This window comes from Mastacembelus armatus, chromosome 17 (genome assembly GCF_900324485.2).
Source record: "Mastacembelus armatus chromosome 17, fMasArm1.2, whole genome shotgun sequence".
Taxonomy (NCBI): domain Eukaryota; kingdom Metazoa; phylum Chordata; class Actinopteri; order Synbranchiformes; family Mastacembelidae; genus Mastacembelus; species Mastacembelus armatus.
The window spans coordinates 22,837,408-22,858,530 of NC_046649.1; the positions used below are offsets into that span (position 1 = coordinate 22,837,408).

General features: G+C 44.2%; 1 protein-coding gene across 4 annotated transcripts in view; it reads right to left on the reverse strand.

Moving 5' to 3' along the window:
- Positions 1 to 21,123, reverse strand: part of LOC113134005 (disco-interacting protein 2 homolog C) — a 143,070-nt gene that overhangs the window by 121,717 nt on the left and 230 nt on the right. The window lies entirely within an intron of this gene.

A 21,123-nucleotide genomic window follows, 5' to 3' on the forward strand; every position in this document is an offset into this window, starting at 1 on the left:
ATTATTGGAGAATACAAATATTTATATTCATAATTTTATGCTTTTTTTTTTTAATGGTTGTTATTGAAGCTAAACAGGTGAGAAACATGTATTTTACTGTCGCTGAGAAACGTCCTGCTGTAAACTGTGAATGACGGCTTTAATACAACAATACGAACTGATGTGCCCCTGTCAGATTAGTCCTGAACGGACCGATCACAGCTGACGCCCAAACTGCCCTCACATGCTGGTTGGAGCAGCAGATGTCGTGTCTCTTTGTGCCCCGACAGCAACGACAACGTACAGTTGTGTCGGCGATGACCTAATTCCTGAGCCCCAGAGGGCAAAGCTACAGTCTGCAGAACAATAAGACACATACAAACAGCACAGCTCCATGTCTAATGGGGCTGGCAGCTAAATGTCACACATTGCCAGACTCATGACTGACCCCAGCGCTGACTGGAGTCACTGTAATCATCCGTCCTCAGAGAAAATGATCATTACAGCTTCGCCATCACAAGATCACAAGTTTGACTCCAGGTCCTCATGAAAGTGTCTCTGGGCAAGACAGTAAAACTCATGGACGGATTACAGGTAAAAGGCCTCCACCCCTCATAGACTGAGCAAGACTCACAGTTGGAACAACCATCTGATTTACAGTCACTCTGTGTCTTGGTTTGTGTCTATTTTTATACATTTTGCACCAATTTTTACCTCTTGGACTATTTTTTAATTGTATATTGAGCAGAGATTTTCCTTCTATCTGTGGTCCTTGGTCATTTTCTGCTTCTGTTTAGTGGTTTTCTATCTCTGAATATGTTTTTCTCATTTTGTGGCTTTTTGGAATAGTTTTTTAATCATTTAATTGACTTTCCAAAGGAAAGGTTACAAAGGTTAACATCTCCTTCACTGCTCTTTGGACTAGGGGACCCCCTGACCCATTGGGCTCCTTGACTGAAGCTGTAACCTTGAGGCCGAAGCCACAGCAGTTCTTCTTCTGTGATGTATTCATATCACATGACTGTATTTCATTCACAACACGACAAATTATACATATGTTCTACATACAATGAGTCAAATCATGGATAAGCTGAACAGCCAATCACAGTGCTTCCTCTCACCAACGGTCAAAAAGCCACTGATGGTTTTTACTTTCCACCCTGCTACAGAAACCACCTCCAGCCCAGCGCCTGAGCATAAAACATAGACAGCTAAATGTGCACCATTCCTACTAGGCTTCATTAAATCTCCACTATGAGCCCTAAAGCTGACTAACAGTCGAGCTTAAAGCACTAGATAAGTGCAGCTGACATCTTGATGCTAGTAAATTATAGATTTTCACATGGTGTGTCAGTAACATATGGTACAAGGGCACCGGGAAGTCATCTTTTGCACCAAAGGGGCAGTGTGGGACATGCAGCAGAGGGCACATGATTCGATGACGGCCCTGATTTCCATCCAAAGCTGCAGTGACCGACCATCTGCTCAGAAGCAGATTCCACGCTGGTGGAAAGGAGGGAGTGTGGAAGACTGGAGCAACGAGTTTTTCACTTTAGAAACAAAACCAAGCCCCTGCCGTCTGGATGGCACAGACCGGCCTCGGGGAACTAACACAAGCACGGAGTCACAGTCTGCTGCGCCACAAATATTAAAAGTTCAGCAAAAACCAGCTGGATTAAAAAAAAAAAAAAAAAAGGTCAGATGGAAAGGAAGAAGAGATGGAGATAAAGGAGCGTGGGGTTATAAATAATTAGAGCTCAGATTTCTAAATCTCCGGCTCTCCAGAGAAACAGACGACAAAAAAAGAAAAAGGGATTTCCACCCCTGAGAAATCTGAGGTATCAAAATAAGAAAGAAGGAAAATTTTTCATCCCCCAGCTGCTGGTTTGGGATAGAGAGAATAAAAAACACTATGAAAGTCACATGTGGTTAATAAATGAGAGGAAGAGAGAGAAGGGAAGAGGGAGGGAGACAGCAAATAAAAGGGAAAGTCATGGTGAGGAAGAATAGAGGAGTAATTGACGTGTGTTAAAGACAAACCAACTATCAGCCTCTGCAAAGGTCAGTGATTACAGGCTGTCTTCAGTAAATGAACACACCCAGAACATCTACATCCACATCAGCATCTACATCTGCATCTACATCTGCATCTGCATCTACATCTGCATCTACATCTGCATCAGCATCTACATCAGCATCTACATCAGCATCAGCATCTACATCAGCATCTACATCAGCATCTACATCAGCATCTACATCTACATCAGCATCTACATCAGCATCTACATCTACATCAGCATCTACATCTACATCAGCATCTACATCAGCATCAGCATCTACATCTACATCAGCATCTACATCTACATCAGCATCTACATCAGCATCTACATCAGCATCTACATCTACATCAGCATCTACATCAGCATCTACATCAGCATCTACATCAGCATCTACATCTACATCAGCATCTACATCAGCATCTACATCTACATCAGCATCTACATCTACATCAGCATCTACATCAGCATCTACATCTACATCAGCATCTACATCAGCATCTACATCAGCATCTACATCTACATCAGCATCTACATCTGCATCTACATCTGCATCTACATCTACATCAGCATCTACATCAGCATCTACATCTACATCAGCATCTACATCTACATCAGCATCTACATCAGCATCTACATCTGCATCTGCATCTACATCTACATCTACATCAGCATCAGCATCAGCATCTACATCAGCATCTACATCAGCATCTACATCAGCATCTACATCTACATCAGCATCTACATCAGCATCTACATCAGCATCTACATCTACATCAGCATCTACATCAGCATCTACATCAGCATCTACATCTACATCAGCATCTACATCAGCATCTACATCAGCATCTACATCAGCATCTACATCTACATCAGCATCTACATCTGCATCTACATCTACATCAGCATCTACATCAGCATCTACATCTACATCAGCATCTACATCAGCATCTACATCAGCATCTACATCAGCATCTACATCAGCATCTACATCTACATCAGCATCTACATCAGCATCTACATCAGCATCTACATCAGCATCTACATCAGCATCTACATCTACATCAGCATCTACATCAGCATCTACATCAGCATCTACATCTACATCAGCATCTACATCTACATCAGCATCTACATCTACATCTACATCAGCATCTACATCTACATCTACATCAGCATCTACATCTACATCAGCATCTACATCTGCATCTACATCTACATCTACATCAGCATCTACATCTACATCAGCATCTACATCAGCATCTACATCTGCATCTACATCTGCATCTACATCTACATCAGCATCTACATCAGCATCTACATCTACATCAGCATCTACATCTACATCAGCATCTACATCTACATCAGCATCTACATCAGCATCTACATCAGCATCTACATCTACATCAGCATCTACATCAGCATCTACATCAGCATCTACATCTACATCAGCATCTACATCAGCATCTACATCAGCATCTACATCAGCATCTACATCAGCATCTACATCTACATCAGCATCTACATCAGCATCTACATCAGCATCAGCATCTACATCAGCATCTACATCAGCATCTACATCAGCATCAGCATCTACATCAGCATCAGCATCTACATCTACATCAGCATCTACATCTACATCAGCATCTACATCAGCATCTACATCAGCATCTACATCAGCATCAGCATCTACATCAGCATCAGCATCTACATCAGCATCTACATCTACATCTACATCAGCATCTACATCAGCATCAGCATCTACATCAGCATCTACATCAGCATCAGCATCTACATCAGCATCAGCATCAGCATCTACATCAGCATCTACATCAGCATCAGCATCTACATCAGCATCTACATCTACATCTACATCAGCATCTACATCTACATCAGCATCTACATCAGCATCAGCATCTACATCAGCATCTACATCAGCATCAGCATCTACATCAGCATCAGCATCTACATCAGCATCTACATCAGCATCAGCATCTACATCAGCATCTGTCCACTGGACGTTTGGAGTGAAGCTAAAGCAAGAAAACAACTGAAGGAGTTCATGGATCATTGATGTCATTTTACAGCATTTTAAAAAACTGTGCTGGTCAGACTGAACCTGTTATACATTGTCTTCATCTTCTCTCTCCCCCATTAATCAATAAGTCAGAGGTCCAGGCCTCTCAAATGTTGGGGTTTCTCTGGACATCTTTGGGTTTCACCAACGAGACCTCAGACCTTTTGTAATTAAGAGTCAATTTGTCAATTTTTATGACTATGACAGCAAACTCATTGGCTTTTCATCTATGTATTATTTTATCAGAAATGTCATTCTATGAAGTTTACTTGTGTGAATTAATTGAATAAAACGAACATAAGAAGAGTCAAATTTCATATTTGACAACAAAAACGTTTGAGCCAGCTCTGATAAAACCGTTGGCTCATAACAGTCAAACACCTGTATGTGCAGCAAGCTTCTTACATACATACACACACACACACACACACACACACACACACACTTTTTGTTTTCTACCTGAGCAGCCAAAGCGCACACACACACACACACACACACACACACACACAGTCCATAAACACACACTTCCTACCTCCAGCCTACACACTGTTTTGTCTGGGGGACGAGAAAAATCTGGAGACAGGCTGAAGAACATGTTAACGTCCCTGAAGCCGAGAGTGGGAGTGATTATCTGGATGAGGCGCTATCAGACAGAAACACGACCGCTGTAGATGGATCAAATACAAAACACACACACACACAGATCCCACAGCTCTGACTCAGCCAAATGCTTAGATAATGCTGACACCACTGGCCAGAAACACACTCATCACTGGAGCGAAGCCACGATGAGGCCAGAGCGCCGCAGAGCACCGTGCGCCCGGAGCATCGTAGGTTCGATCTGAGGCTCCTGCTGTATCACTAACATCTCAGTCTAAGTGTCAGCCAAGTGTCAGATGCTCCGTTTGCAAGACGAGCCACAGAAACAAAGAGTTTTGCGATGTTACAGGTGTTTGAAAGGACACACAGGTGTTGCACGAGGCAGCGTTTGACTGCACAAACACCGATGAGAGCTTTTCTGGGTTTATTAAAATCATTTACAGCCCTGTTGAAGAAACAAGAGAGGATGCAGGGTGAAGCTGATGGCCTCTAAGGAAAGAGGAAATAAAAACTGTTCTGTTCACATGTTGCTTAGCAGGTTAGTCAACCTTATAAATCAGGTAAGTCGTTCTCCAGAGGAACCAGACTTCTCTCCTGTCTGTGCTAATATAGCGTCTCTCAAAGCTCCTGTACTCACTGAACACAAGCAAGTAAATGAGCTTATTTCCCAAAACACAGGAGTGTTCCCTTTAGCAGCTCCTCGTCAGAAACGCAAATGTCAAAGGTCTAAGCCACATATTTGTAATGAGGAGTACAAGACCACAGCTGGAGCCCTCCAGAGGTTCCTTAACGTGACATAATACTTTGGAGTGTAAGGCTCTAATCATATTCAAAGTAGGCCAGTGTTGTGTAACTTTAAAAGCAGGTGAGGCACAGTCCCTCTTGCTGTTGCCAGGAGCCTCCGTTCACTCTCCCCCCAAACCACACAATGGCTCATTTGAGGCGGCACGGAAAAGTCAGACCGTTGAGGATTTCACAGTGAAGTCATTTGATGCTACAGATGAGAAAATTGGGGGGGTGTTTGTAAGATCCGTTTGGCTAAAGGAAAAATGGAAAGTCCTTTTGTTTTCAGCCTGAAGCTGCAAACGATGAAATCCTCATCCGTCCTTCCTGCAGAAAGAGAAAATCAGCTCAGATGTGAAGACAAACATCCAACGTGAGCTGGAAGCTTTCGCCTCGGAGCAAAGGCGAAGGAGGGAGGACGTCTACGAGTCATCCATCTCTATCATGACCCACTTAGCTGGACTTAGATAATCATTTCAGCGCTTTGCAGGGAAGACGCCAATACCCCCCACCAGGCATACATCCTCCCTCTCTTCTGCGCACTCAGACGGGCCATGTGCACATTAACAGAAGACGTGGGTCAAAAGGGTTTCTCCCCCTTTTTAAAAGGTCAAAAGCTGCAGCGCTCACAGCAGAATAGCTGTCACTCAATAAACTTTGTTTCTGCATAGAGCTGCAGAGCAGATTGTTGCTTAACTGTTTCCCACCAGAGGAAGAAAGAAAGTTAGTATTTCTGTGAAGTGCCAAAAGTAAAAAAATGAATCACTATCCATGGAAGCCTCAGTGCACCAGGAGAAGAAGAACGAAACAGCCAGAATAAAAATGAGGGTATTTTCCACTGGAGGTCAAAAGAGGACACATACTTCGTGAGCGGTGGGCAGTATTTGTCTGCACAGGGCCACGTCACAAATCTGCATCAGGGGACAAACACACATTTGCTATGGAAAATATTAGGTTCTACATGTAATATTAGTCTCTGCTCGCAAACACACAATGAGCAGAATCTGATTAGTACGTTTATTCCACCGAAAATGTGTGAGTCATTAGTTTTGCTGGATGCTGTCACATAATGTGCTTAAATAAATCCTTCATCTGCTGTGTGTTATGAGCAGGTCGGCTGCAGGTCGGCCTTAACTAATCAGTAGGTGGACAGAAAAGGAATCAGCCCCAACTCTGTAGATGAACAGACAAGGAAAAAGCCAAATAACGGCACTTTACTGTGAGTATTTCCTGCTCTGATCATCGCACACGTCTTTTTACTTTTTCCTTTTCCTGACTGTTGGTGGGTAAAACAAACAAGATGGTGACGTTTCATTATTAGCAGTGGGCAGAGCAGAGCTAGTTGGAGAACATGCAGGACTGTGGTCCTCGAGGTTGGTTGGGATTAAAGTTACAACTCATTCTGAAATTAAGACAAATCCTAAAACCTTCAGGCTTCATAAATGTTGGCCTGCACATTGATTCCTGGACTGAACCAGAAGGCAGATCACCAGTTCCCTACTACTGCACTGAAGAGGTGGGAAATCCTGTTTAATGCCCTGCTCCTGTTGAGGTTTGACAACAGACATGTTCACTGTTGCTGAGCTGAACTTTTGGCCTTTCAGTTAGGAGACGTTTTTCCACCCTCCCACCCCCTAAACCATTCAAACACAAAACCACCACTGTTCTTGGGGGTTACGTTGAATTGTAAACTTGCAGTTTTTCTACATGAGCAGTTGCTGCAAAGTCATTTCCATGAGTCTCTAATCATCCAGAGACTGTTTCTCTTTGTTCATGTCGGTGTTGATTGCACCCAGATAAATCCACCCATGGCCACGAGGCCCAGCCAACAGCATAAAAACGCAAATTAGGTTCATTGTCTGTCCAAAAAAAACACCAAGGGGAAAAAGGTGTCAGTGCTTCTCTACACACAGAGTTCAAGATTATAACCCTGCAATGAAATTCACACAAAGAGGCGAAGGAGAGAAAATGGGGAGAGTGCTGCAAATAATTAATGCAAGAGACCAAAACACTGCAACAAAAACACAGCTCTGTCATCTAAACGCTAACAGCTTCCAGCACTGGTGCCAAAACCAAGCCCCCTGAAATACAGAGTCCTTTGAAATCCACGCAAACAAAGTCCAATCTGCCTGTGAAGCTCTTTTGTTTCTGGTGGTAAAAATGTTGCATTTTCTCTCATGTGCTGCTGATCTTCCAACACAAACAATCAAACAGTCAAAGTCGGACTTTTCTAAAAACTAATCAAGCTGGTAAAGATGTTACACAGCTGCCTCCTTCCATTTCCAGCAGAAAACAGCAACACTCCACTGGTTTCCACCTTTTAGCTGCTGGTCTCCACAAACTCCACATCCTCACCAGCTGCTTTCTAACACCCCCTGACTGATATTGGGCAGCAGTTACTGAATGCTTTTACACTGGTCAAAAACTAATACACTGAATTCTAATGTGAATTAAATTATAAATCCATCTATTTGCTGCCTTTTGTCCGGAGGCAGGTCACAGTGGCAGCAGGTCCAGCGAGGTATCAGACATCACTCTCCCCTATAAAGTTTTGCAGCTCTTCCTTTTGGATCCTGATCCACTCCCAGGCCAGATGAGATGCGGTAGAGGAGGGACAGGTAGAGGTCTCATTCCCAGCAGCACCTGGCTGCTTCACACTGAAGTCACCAGAGGGGGGGGTCTATTTATCATGAGCAGAGGCAATTTTATCTATATATGTAAACGAGACCATCTGGAGAACTGTAAACCTCCAACGCCCCAGCAAACCACACTTGGCTGCACTCCAGACTGTCAACATTCAGGTCCAGGGTGGATTCAATCGTTTAGAGAAGCCACTTGGTTTGTGTACAGAGCAGGAGGTGGAGGTCAAAGTTCTGCAGAGGTTTCTCCTCTGCTGGGGGAGGTATGTAAAAGTCTGACACTCCTGCAAATCAGCTGCAGAATTAAAAGTTTGGCTTCTGCTTCTCCACTGTTGAATCACTACAAAAACATAATCGGATTCTGCAGTTGGTTTGTGGGACGTCACCTGTGTGTAGCTGTGAGCGTGGTTTCCTGCCGCTGCAGTGTTTGGACCCTTGATTCTACGAGTTCAAAGAGGGAGGGGTGACAATGCTGCTTTCACTTTCCTGTCAGTTTTCCAACATAGGGGGTGTTTGTTGTAACCACTCAGACTTTCCAAGACAGTCCCTCTGCAGATCACTCCAGCTGTTGCAGGACCAGCCTCTTGGCCTGTGAGACAATTCAGGCCTCTCTGGAACAAGTGGTTTTTGCTCGGTTTTATTTTTGCAGATTTTAACCCTGAACACACCACTTCATGACCTGCTACCACAGCGTCGTTATGCACAGCGTGTGAGCGTGGTCTTGTTCTGGAAGGTGTTCTGTGAAACCTCGACCACATAGTACTGCGAATAATCTGCCAGGCAGCTTTTCCTGGCAGGCTGTTTGGATCTGCGCTGCTCTGAAGTTTATCACGCCAACATACCAAGAGACAAACTAGCAGCCAAAACCTCCAACTGTCCGGGCCTCGGCTCCAGCAGGGCCGTGGCCCTGTAACGTTCACAGCACAATGCTCCTCTTATCCGTCCTCTCCCGTTTTCTTCTCTCGCCGTTTAAAGAGCAACAACATATAATCTCCTGAGTGGTTTGAACCAGCTGGGAGAATGTCTTCGCAGATGAGGGCAATTTTAAACAGATTCCTGGATAGGAAGAGAGTTTTTTTATGCAGGGACACATGGAATTCATCACTTGTACTCTTTCCGTGCAGAGCAGGTTGCCTCCTCCTGTGACCCACAAGGTTAAGTGCTTTAAACCTGCGTTATACTTTTAACCACTGTCTTTCAGACGGTAAGTTTAGCTCCATCTTGGCAGCGTGGCGGCCGTTAACTCTGCAGACCTCTGCCCTGTGGGGTTGTCAGTGCATTAGCATTTTACAAGCCATTAGCTAAAAAAAACAACAACCAGGAAATATGTATCTGCAGCAGGGGTTGATAGGGTTATGATCAATATCATGGCCAGGGCTGTTTTTGGACCTGGGACTTGATGTTGACCAGCCCTGAGCTGAGAAGTCAAGATGAAACACACAGTCCTGTCAATTAAAAAGTCCAGATTTGGGGGTTTTCACTGCATTTCTGCCACCGCCCTGAAAACCAGATCTCTTCTGCCAAAGCCAGGAAGGTTAGTACAGTTACCGTTAAAGCTGCACTAAACAATATTGTCATATTAATCAGATAATGGTGGAATGTGGAAGAGATCAATCACCAATCTGTTGAGTGTAACACAACACAGACTGCTTTAGTTTTAGCTGGGTGTACCTAATAAACTGGTAACCGGGTGTGTACAGTTGTGAGCTCGGTATTAAAATCATCATGAAGGGAGGGTTTACTGCTGCTGTGCCTCTTATCACATCTTTCAGCTTAGATACAGTTTATCCATTAACTTTCTGTTATTTTTGTCAACATTTGCATTAACAGGGCAGCTACTGCTCAGGGACATTTCAACATGACTCCTCAGATCATTAGGAACAAGCCCCTGCTATGACCAAACCTGTTTTCATAGCACAAGCATATCAAAGCCTGTTTTCTTTTACATTAGTGACCCTGCAGAGAGCGGGGGAGCCACAGCAGCGTTTGATGAAGAGCGATTCCACACAGAGAGAGGAACAGGACTGTCCACAGGACAAGACGTCTGACAGAAACTGGCTGACAAAGCCGCAGTGTTCACCTGCAGAGGCGAATGTGTTCACCCAGGCGGGGAGAAAATGTCACACACAGAGGCTCTATTGACCCGGGGATGCTACAACAGGAGGAGGTGGTTTCAATTTGGTTTCATCCAAATTCAGGCATAATTAAAAAAGAGAGGCGCAGAAATAAAACAGCACAAACGGCATCAAAGAAAGCCCTGAATGACACACAATATTAAGAGATGCATGAATAAGTGAAATAAACAGTGGAAGTGCAGCAATGCTGCTGCTGCCAAGGCCAAAAAACAAAACTGGAGTCTGGCGGTCCGTCCGCCAAACACATCAATCACACTGGAGCGCCATATCTCGTTCCTCTGCAGCGAATCTAATAAAGCTGCACTATTTAAACGGATTAAATGCCTCATTGTCCAACTCAGGCTGTGCAGACAAAAGCCCTAAAGCCCCACGTGGACAGAGTTCAGCAACCACCCCACCCCTCCTCCTCCTTCACCCAGTTAAGAAACTGTGTCACCCTTGGGATCATTAATTGGGAGCATTGCTCTGCGAGGAGCTCCAGACACAACAGATGACTTCAAAACGACGGAGCTGGGAGCAGGTTTTAGAGGATAACTCAAAACTTTACTAGTTTCCATGAATTTTACCATAAAAGAAAACATAAAGAGCATCTGGTGCTGATGACGCACCAACAACAGCACAGAAAGGAAAATATTCATCACAGCCTGAGTCGGCCAAAGGTCAGAGGGATCGGGGGGTCACAGAGTCAAATCTGAAACCATGAACTCGCTGTTAAATCAGGATGCAAAGCAGCAAACGGGAGTAAACACGTCATCGAAGACAAATGTGCGAAGAGAAAAGAGAGTGTGGTTGTTTATCAGTTTAATGTATTTTCCCAGTGAGAGGTCGCTGTGCTGTTCTGTTCCCGTCACCCCCCAAGACTCCACTTCGCGAACGGCGGCCCCCACTGCAGCACGCCTGCTTCAACAAGCAGCGCAGAGGGAAGCAAACAGGCAGGAGAGGACTGAAAGTGCCTCTCTGAGCGCCTTAATGATGCAATCTAGCAGAAACACCCCGCTACTCTGCCCCCGCCGCCTCCTCAAATCTCCCTCCCTCCTGCCCGCTCCAGCAATGACATCACCTCCCTGAGAAGCAACATGGCAGAGAGCAGTCGCAGGGCTGCAAGCCATCATCGGAAATTTTTTCCAACAGCGGTTACGTTACTTCGGGCCGTCACACCAGCAACAGGATGAACCGTGTCCAGGATTAGTGAGGTCATGTGTTGCAATTCCTTAACTTTAGAAGAAAAGCAAAGAAAAGCTGGGAAACCAAACCGAAAATCTCTTTACCCATATTTTTGTAAGAGCAACAGACCTTAGCTTTCTTTTAGACTCGCTGAGTGTCAAAGAGAAGGTTTAGATTTCACTTTAAGAGCAAAATGAATCAATTAAATCAACCATTTCTAAAACTCTGTGCTTTACTTCATGGCTGACCTTAAACTGACCCATATCTCATTTAAAACATTACACCTGCACCTGACCTCCTTTGATAGTCCTAAATAATCTGTTTCCTAAAAGCAAGAGAGAAGGACTTTAACTTTAATTTGAAAAATCACTGGAAATTGTTCACACTTCCACCCAAAGAGAGCTGGGATAGATCCCCAGCAGATCCCTGTGACCCTGGTTAGGACTAAGGGGGTATAGATGATGGATGGATGGAAATTGTTCTTCAATGTTGTCTAGATATTAGTGTCAGTATTTTGGTATCGAGCATAGAAGGGGCAAAAAATAGCACTATAACACTGAAACAACTTGATAAGTTGAATGTTTTGCATTTGTACGAATTTAATGTCATTAAAACAAGAAATACACAAGAAAATCTGTCCTGTGGTGCGTTCACAAGCTGCCTGGACATGTGGGGACTGCAGGGTTTACCAGTTGTTGTTGTTGTTGTGTGACGGGACTCTCCCAGTCTGACCAGATTAAACCTGCACCACCTGAGCTCATCAGGTCCAGAGTCTGGATGCTGATTGGTCAGAAAAGTACCATTCAAATAACGAATACACCAAACTAATCCTGAATACCTGAATAACCCTGCTCCCCTTAGTATACAACTCACCAACAATCTGTAGATGTACACAACATTTTACCCAGAAACCCCTTCTCTGCACCTCTACACAAACCCAAAACCAGTTGCCAACAAAAGTGTCTGTTTAAAACCAAATCAGACAGGAGGTCCACATCAACACTCCCCAGATCGTACAGTCACCAGCCTCTGGGAACTGTAGGCCGAGCTCATTAATTGTTGATTCTCGAGGAAAATACAACTTTTTACGATCAGCTCCTACTTTCAGAAGCCAATTAAGTGATTGAGGTGCTTTTGCACGAGGAGCTGCCGCGCCGTAAAACTGGCCTTTGAAACCTGACATCGATCGTACTGACGCAGGAGGCCGAGCAAATAAAAATGCTGATTGGGGGTCTTCCCATTGCTCTAATGGCAGATGGAGCAGCAGAAGCCCATTAAACTGAGCTTCCAAAGGGTTTTCCCAAATCGCCTGAGCAAGCACAAATGCCATGTCAGCTCAGATCATGAAGTGCAGAAGGATAAAGACACTGGGCTCCTGTCTAATCTCAGACATGCTGAGAGGGGCACTGGAATCTGAAAGGTTAAGTGCTTGTGTCGCGTTGGGGTGAAATCAAGTGCTGCATAAACCTCAGGCTCAGTAATCAACACTGAACCTAATGCTGTTATTTTGTCATTCAGCTTCTCCGCTCGGCCGAGGAGCAGCAGTCAGAGCTGTCAAACTGGAAAAGTGGATTCTCTCTGTTTATTCTAACTCTGCCCTCAAAATAAACAAACAAATTACCGGATGGTGATTCCTGGGTAGAACTACAGCTGAATCTGTTTCTCCTGAGAGCCCCTTCAGTTTTCTGACTGGATGTCAACCTGCTCTCAGTCTGCTGGCTGAGAACTGACAACCTAAAGCAGGCTGAAACAAACGCCTGCACGGCCCGCTGACATTTCCCGCCCTCAGATTTGTTGTGCTGCGAGGCTGACAGCCAGGGCACATGAATATTTATGTGTCTGCCTCCTACAAGAAGCCACCCGGCTCTCAGAAAGGATGACAGCCGATGACGAACCTGTGGACTGACTGCATGGAGCCGTTCCACGCTGCTTAGATCTCAGCTCGTGGTGTGCTGAGACCCAAGTTCTCTGTTTTTAAGCTTTATTAATCCACTGTTGATGCGTTAATGCCTGCAGGAGTTTTAGCTGCTCAGGGCAACGACACCTTCAACGTCCACACAGCTGCCAGTTTATTAGGTACCCCCAGGTAAAACTAAAGCAGCCATGCAATACATCCTACCTCCATGGAGGCTGTAACAGTCAGTTTGTGCTCAAACTATTTTTAGTGCCGATTCAACAGTACGAGCATTTTGGAGTCTATGGATTGTGCTGCTGTTGAATTTGATTAGCTAATACCAGTCGTTCGAATAATTCTCATTTAAATCAATAAAACTAAAGGCTAAAGAACAAGAGGTGGATTGTTTATTTATTTCAGCTCCTCACTGACTAACAACAATTCCAGTGATTACAACGCCCACGGAGAGGCCCGGTTATATCTGTTTATTACTGCTAACTGTGTGACGCTTCCACTGAAACCTTAGTCTGGAGGTTAACGTGCTCAGTCGTAGCCGTGGACCGTACTCTGCCAAAGACACATCGCTCCAATATCAGGCCCAAGACCAGCTGATCATGTGGCATCATGCAGGGCCAATAAATATTTGCAGCTCATTATGAATCAGGTTATTTATTGTGAAATGTCAGGAGTAGAAGTCCGAAGGCTGAGCTCTCTAATAAGGCTGAGCTCTTATTTCAGCATCATATCTTCTGCTCTTTCTCAGGTTTGAGCTTCGTTAATGTTCATTTAGCAGCCAACACTACAAACTGCAGAATTACTGGCTTCTCCCCCACCAGCAGCTGATCCCAGATCCAAACTGAGTCTTTGAGCTGCAGTTTTGATTGTAAAAGTCGATATTTAGAGTTTGTGTTGTCCACTGCATCAGCCTGGACCTGTTATTTCCTGTTCGAGACAAAATGGAGTTCGTTTAGTTGCCAAGTGGCAGTTTGTGAAGTGCTTGTATTAGCGCTGTCACCTCTTGGTGCATAAACGCAGTAACGAAGTCTCTCTGCAGAGAGTTTGATAAAAAAGAAGAGGAGGCTGCTCAGGGGGAGGGAAAAAACTGCAGCAGGTGATTTGAATTCAACTTCAAAAGTGTTTGTGGATAAAGACGGAGTTGGTGCTCTGGGAAATCCCTACAGCTGCTGTTTGGTAAAGAAAACATAACTTTAATTTTGTTTTTCTTCCACGAGCGGAAAGTTTTACATGTGTGCTGAGTGAGTTTTATGACTGTGGGCTTTTGAAACGCTCTTCAGAACAAGTAAGCATCTGTGAGGAAACAAAAACACATTTCCCCTCTCTTCAGTGAAGAAACTCAGTGCCCAGAGGAGGTTTTTACCCCTCCACAGCTGTACGCTCAGTGTGTTTGCTCAGCTCCAGGGGCAGATCATGTCGGGTTGTTGTCACCTCAGTGGATCTGAAGTGTTGCTCACCTCAGCCGGCTCGCCTGAGACTGCTTGTAACAACAGCGATGTCTGCAATAAAGCGACAATTGCAGCGGATATTTCTCCAGCGGGAGTCAAAGGAGGACAGCGGTCAGATTTACGTCAAGTGACTGCGCGTCTGGAGTCTTGAATCACTGCTCATATCGCCCGAGGGAGCCAACGAAGGGGCCAAATATGAATTTATGGCCCTGTTGTGTGATGGAGGCTGTGTGCCACTAAAGCAGAACAAGCCTCTCTCCATCCCCACAAGTCATAATCTCCCAGGAAGCAGCAGAGAAAATAACATCTCTATGGCAACTGCGGGTCTGAAGGTGAGACGCTCCAGCACAGGAGAAGACACAGCGACCACAGGCTGCAGGACGGCAAAACAGATGTGACCTGACATTTATCCTGAGTCACTTCAGGTCCAATAATTAATTAATAATCAAACAGATAGTTGAAGACAAAAAACGATTCACAAAACACAACAATAACAGCAGGGAAACAATTCTAAACACTTGGTTAAATTACTAGCTTCATTCCAAGTTCTCTGCACTGCTCACACTTACTTTTAACAGCAGTGGATGATGGGAAATGTAGTCTCTCTTTGAAACAAAACTAGCATTAAGAATAATACTGAAGCACTTATCACTTATTACAGGTTAAACGGAGGGTGGTCAGTTAGTTCATGTACACAGGTAAAGCTGCAGAGCGGGCACAGGTGGGCTCAGTTTAAGTACAAAACAAGTGCAATGTGATTATTATGGGACAAGAGGTTGTGCGTGTGTGTGTTATCTGTTACATGATTAACTTATAATGAAAACATCTGGAGGCAGAATACAGCACATCTGGGTCTTCACAAAAAAAATGACTGAAGGAAGTTTATTTGTTTTTCTCTACACAAATTCAGACAAAGACAGAAAAAAAACAACAAGCATCTTATTTTTTCATTTTCTTGAGGGAAGTTTTTGCTGCCATGGAATCATTTGTTTTGTGTCACCAACTCATAATAAATATTCCCATTTTCGCCACGTCCAAAGATTCTTTAAACAGCTGCATTTGTGATAATAAGAAAAGCTAAAGGCAGCAGACTGGGACTATGTTGTACATGTACATAAAGACGTCAGTTTTTAGCCCTGAATCTATGACTGACTCAGTTAAATGTCACTGGACGAATACATTAAACTGTGATGGAGGAGGTTTAGTGACTTTGGCCTTTTATTAACACGACGAAATCCCACAGTTCGGTTCAGTCCGTTCGAGAGGAAAAATACATCTTTGTTGGAGTTTCACTGGAAGCAAATGAAAAATTAATCAGCTCATTTCTAAAAATTTACACTGTAGGAGACAACAACTTGGGTTGAACAGCTTTTTTTTCACCGTGTGTGGACTATTTCTAACGTGTTTTTGCAGAAGACACGACGGGAGAAGAAGAACTACATGCGGCAAAGGTCAAAGGATTAGTGGCTCAGCAAAAATATGTATCTCCAGCTGCCTTTATAATATATAAAGCATTTAGCAGCTGAAGTGCCAGACATTCCCCTCAGGTGATGGTGGAGACCAAACACGGAGCTCAAAATGAGGGAACACTGAGCTGAGGTTCAGCAGGTGGACACAAACAAGCCTCACATTACACATGCTGTACTGCATTACTGCATTTTCTCTATGAAGAGTCAGGTAACACCACAGACTGGATCTGTTAGACCTGACTGGCCTCATCTTGGCTTTCATTATTCACAGAAGATTTAACTACAGCTGCAGGATCATGAATCAACGTGTGAAGTGAAAGGTTTGCTAGGAAAAAGCTTTGGGACAATCAGCATCAGTGTTTTCACTTTACTAATGAACAAACAGCCTCCATCCTCCTGCTGAAACAACTTAGCTTCATTACAGTCATGTGTCTCCTGAATAAGCACGCTGCCAGGAAACTCGTCTTTGTGGTAAATGCTCTTTTAATTTCCAGGAAACTCCATTAATGAAAAATCTATAAGTTTGAATCTCCTCATAATTCACAAACCCTGCAAGCAAAAAAAAATGTTAGTAGGAAAAAGATTAATAGTGAAGTAAAACTTTGCTCTAAAAACATCTGATTCATCGATCTCTCCTTTCTGATTCATTCATCACAGACATTTCAGGACTAAATTAAACTGTTGTGCTTCTTCCTATTGATTAAAGCTTCGTGTGCTCTAAACATCCAGCCGAGAAATGATGCTTTTAACGTCTCCTGGATGGTTTTAGTGCAGACAAAAACAGAAAGCCAGCTGCAGCACTGAGCAGAAACTACCTCCATCCACTGAAAACGTAATTAATACATCACAGCCGTTCTGGGTCTGGATCTTAGCGCTAATGCCCCGGTTCAATTTAGGTTCAAACTCCACAATCGATCCATTTTAATTCAACAACTGATGAAAATGACGTACAGTGCACCACACTGGCTAAATCATAAACACAACAGAAACTGCAGAACAACTAAAGCTTGACATCAGTATGTTTTGGGCAGACGCCCTGCACCACAGGTGTGACAGACACCAACAGCAACAGGGGACTGTCAGCAGCAGATGTGACTCTGAGTCCAGACCTGCAGTGTAGTGACCACTGAGCACAGACAGGACACACACAGTCTCCTCATGTGTTAGCCAGATACACCAAGAAAACCAGAATCCACACTCCAGCTCCAAGCCAGAGATAACACTGCCTCACCACAAACAGAGCTGGGACCAGGGTGCAGAGGACACGGTCCACACATCGTTGCTGGGACAGTAGGAATCAAAACTAGATCGTTCAATAAAAACTGCAATTAATGGGGAAATTATTGGCAGGTGGGAGGTAGAAAGGTGGAAAATTTACAACAAAAACAGTCACTGCAGGTCAGGTGGGGTTAGCATGGTGTGTGTGTGTGTGTGTGTGTGTGTGTGTGTGTGTGCGATCTGTAGGTGGACAGCTTGTTATCTGGGCTGCAGAACTGCAGAGCTTAACCTTCATCCAGCAGCCAGATTAGTTGAGGACCAGCCGTCTGTCATTGTGCAGCTGCAGCCAAACACACCGACAGACACGGCCTCTACACTGCACTGTGTCCTCCTATCTTTCTGAGGACCAGCTTGAGTTTCAGACCTTGAGCGTGAAGACATTTAGGAAAAGTGGGGACATTTGTTCTTCTGTTTGGGGGCTAACACTTGATTTTAGGGTTAGCAGCCTGAATATCCACGCACACGCACGCACACAAGCACACACACACGCACACACACACACACACACACACACACACGCAGTCAATAACACATCAGACAACACCTCAGACTATCAGAACCTGCAGTCTGTATTTGTTTTTTCTCACATTTTAAAAGCTAATTAGCTTTTAGCTGAAGCTTCGTGTTTACAAATCAGATTGATTCATTTATGCACATTTCTTGTGTTGCAGCTCGTCTTAACGTGATTTCTATCACTGCTGCATTTGAGGAGTCCGACTCTGCTGTTTCACTCTGACTTTGATTGATCTGTTTCTGTGCTGCATTCAAGAAAACATCGAATTACCAAACTGCAGTACAGCTGCTTCTGATCTTCTTTTACCTGTTTTCCATTTTATTCATTTTAACTGTTTCATCCTTCTCCTGACTGTTTTTAATGTTTTGTTGTTTCAGCGGCTTCTGTGTTTGAAATCTGCTAAATGAAGCTGCCTTTAACAGGTTGTTGTTTACGTAAAGTAAAGTACTGAAGCTCAGGTGTATTAACAGTTCACATCAGATCCTAAAACATCACGTCACATCCAGATGGTCCAGTTTCTAAAACTCAACAGGTCTAAACATCGGGTTCTGGTTTCAGGGACTCTCTTTTGAGAATTGCTGAGTATGCAGCAACACTAAACAATCACAAAACAAAGAAAGACCAATTTACAGTCACACTAAGAAAAAAACAAACAAAACAAATATCCCAGAATGCAATGCGGCTATGAGACAGGTAGACAGCACCACAATACAAACTCCGCTGATCTTTCCTCTGTCATCACCGTCTTAACTCACACAGGCAAACAACAGCTGGAGGCAACTAATTTTACTCACTGGTTCACACCTGCGCTTTAAAGGTTGTTGAAGGGCATTGTGGGAAATGTAGGAAGTCAGTAACTGAAGCAGTGAATACAGGCTGAGTGAAATAGAGAAAAATCTGAGGTTGTAAATGGAAGATTTGTGGTTCAAACTGCCCTTTTTACTGGCACTGAGCTGCCCATGAGCAAGGCAGCTCTCCCCCAGCTCACTGGCCACAGTGAGGGAGGGGGGGGGGGATTCAACTTATTTTAAACACTTGATCTTAAAATAACTCTTGGAACGCACTGAGGTATCTGATTTATGATTTTTTCCTTGCTGTGGTATTTCAGTGTTTCCATGATCGTGCACCAACACAAAGCTCACTTATACGTTCACACATCCTGTCCCATCACCCCTCTGCCTGAGAAATAAAACTACAAGTTCAAATCCGACACCCTCAAAGAAGCCAACAACACGTGCAGCCCTATAATGAGGTTTCCCATCTCCTGATGACGATTCAGCATGAATCTCCACAGGGAGGTGAGGAAGTGGGGGGTAGAGAGTTTGATGCCTTGCTCGAGGGCTTTCAGAGCAGGAAACATGGTCCCTGTGAAGCTGTAGTGACACCTGACTGCTGATAATGTCCCTTTCTGGTGCCGTTTCCCCCTGGGCGAGGGGCTCTGGAGAGGGGAGGGACGATGCTTAGAAACTGAGAAATTAGGTCAAAGTGTGTGGGAAGCGCTGCGTTCACTGCCACCGTGCATTTCAGTGTCAACTAAGCATGTAAATATTACAACTGAGCATCTGACCCCTTTTCTTTTACACGCACTCGTTTACATTGGAGCAACTCTGAGCCGGTTGTTTACATAAATGAGAAAAAAAAAAGAATGTGTGTCACCTTTTTTTCCCATCATCCCTGCATCTCTCTCAGCTGCATTTGCAGCAGCAGTGGAAAGATTTAAATGTGATGTGTGCATCTGCAGTCAGCTGTTAAAAATCACTTCCTCCCTCTCTCTCTGCCTTTTTCTGCCCTTCTCCATACATGGCTGAGCCTGGCGAAGCCTCCATGAGAAACAGGGGAAACGCTGCTCGCAGGCAGCTGAAATATGACACTATGATCCTCTCCAGGCTGAGAGTGAGTCTGCAGCAATGTGACATATCAATCTGCAAAAGAGGAGGAGGAGGAGGGAGCTAATGAAAAAATCAATACCAAGGCTGCATTTCAGCATCTTGCAAAAGAAACTAATACATGCTCTGTGTTATGGAAAAAAGCTGGAACCATCATAAAATCCTTCATGCACAGAAAAAGCCGCCTGGCTGCAGCGCGTCATGTGAAAACTGCGTCTGTAACAGCTGCTCGCTCTGTGCACATAATCTAAGCAGCATGCAGGGGTCTGCTGGATGGGATTTTCCAAAATAAGAGAGGAAAAGCTCGGCCACAACAACAACAACGTCTCACTGACAAAGACACAAATCCACCTCTGTAGTATTCCTGCCACATTCCCAGTGGGGATTATCATGTTCCTCTGGAGCTCGAGAGACCTTCAAGTCTTACTTTGCTAAAGTGTTTGTCTGCTATGACGTCTAATAACAGACAGTCGCATAAATAATGGACAGAAATTACATGTGCAATTGTATTAATAACCAAAAACTGGTAAACTGAATGTGTTGGGAAAGAGCAAAGACTTATGGGCTTTATTTATCCTACATGTAAATAAAGTCATTGATCAGAAAAATCTCCAGTTTCTTTGTCTCTGGTTTAGTTTGTATCTAAACATCCTGTTTTATTAGAAAGTGAATTTGGGTCTGCAGTTTGTAGAGTTTAAACTGGTCTGTCTTAGTGTTTTTAACACTTTAAAGATCAATAATCAATCAGGTTATTGGAAGAAACATCCAATGCATCAAGCAGCACTAAAAAATAAGCAGCTGCAGCTGCAGCACTTTGTCCACATCTCCACAGCAGTTTTCCTGGTGCACAGTAATTATTCATGACATCTTTAGTTGTAAGTGTGTTTTATGGTAAACAAGGATGAGACCGTCTTCCTGCCATATGTGCGCAGTAAAATAAGACAAAAAAATACCACAGTCCTTCCACAGCATGGCACAGTTCCCTGGCACGCCACCAAAACACGTCCAGACCCCGACAAACCACAGCAGTCGTTAATGCAGAGCGAGCTTCATAAACACGGACTCGAACTTGTGGCAGCTGGGGCCGGACCGGGCAGGGACCGAGCAGCGGCGACCCACACACCCCCCAGAGCAGCCGCAGCAGAGCCGGGCTGCTCCTCCGAGCCCCGCGTTGAAATTCAAGTA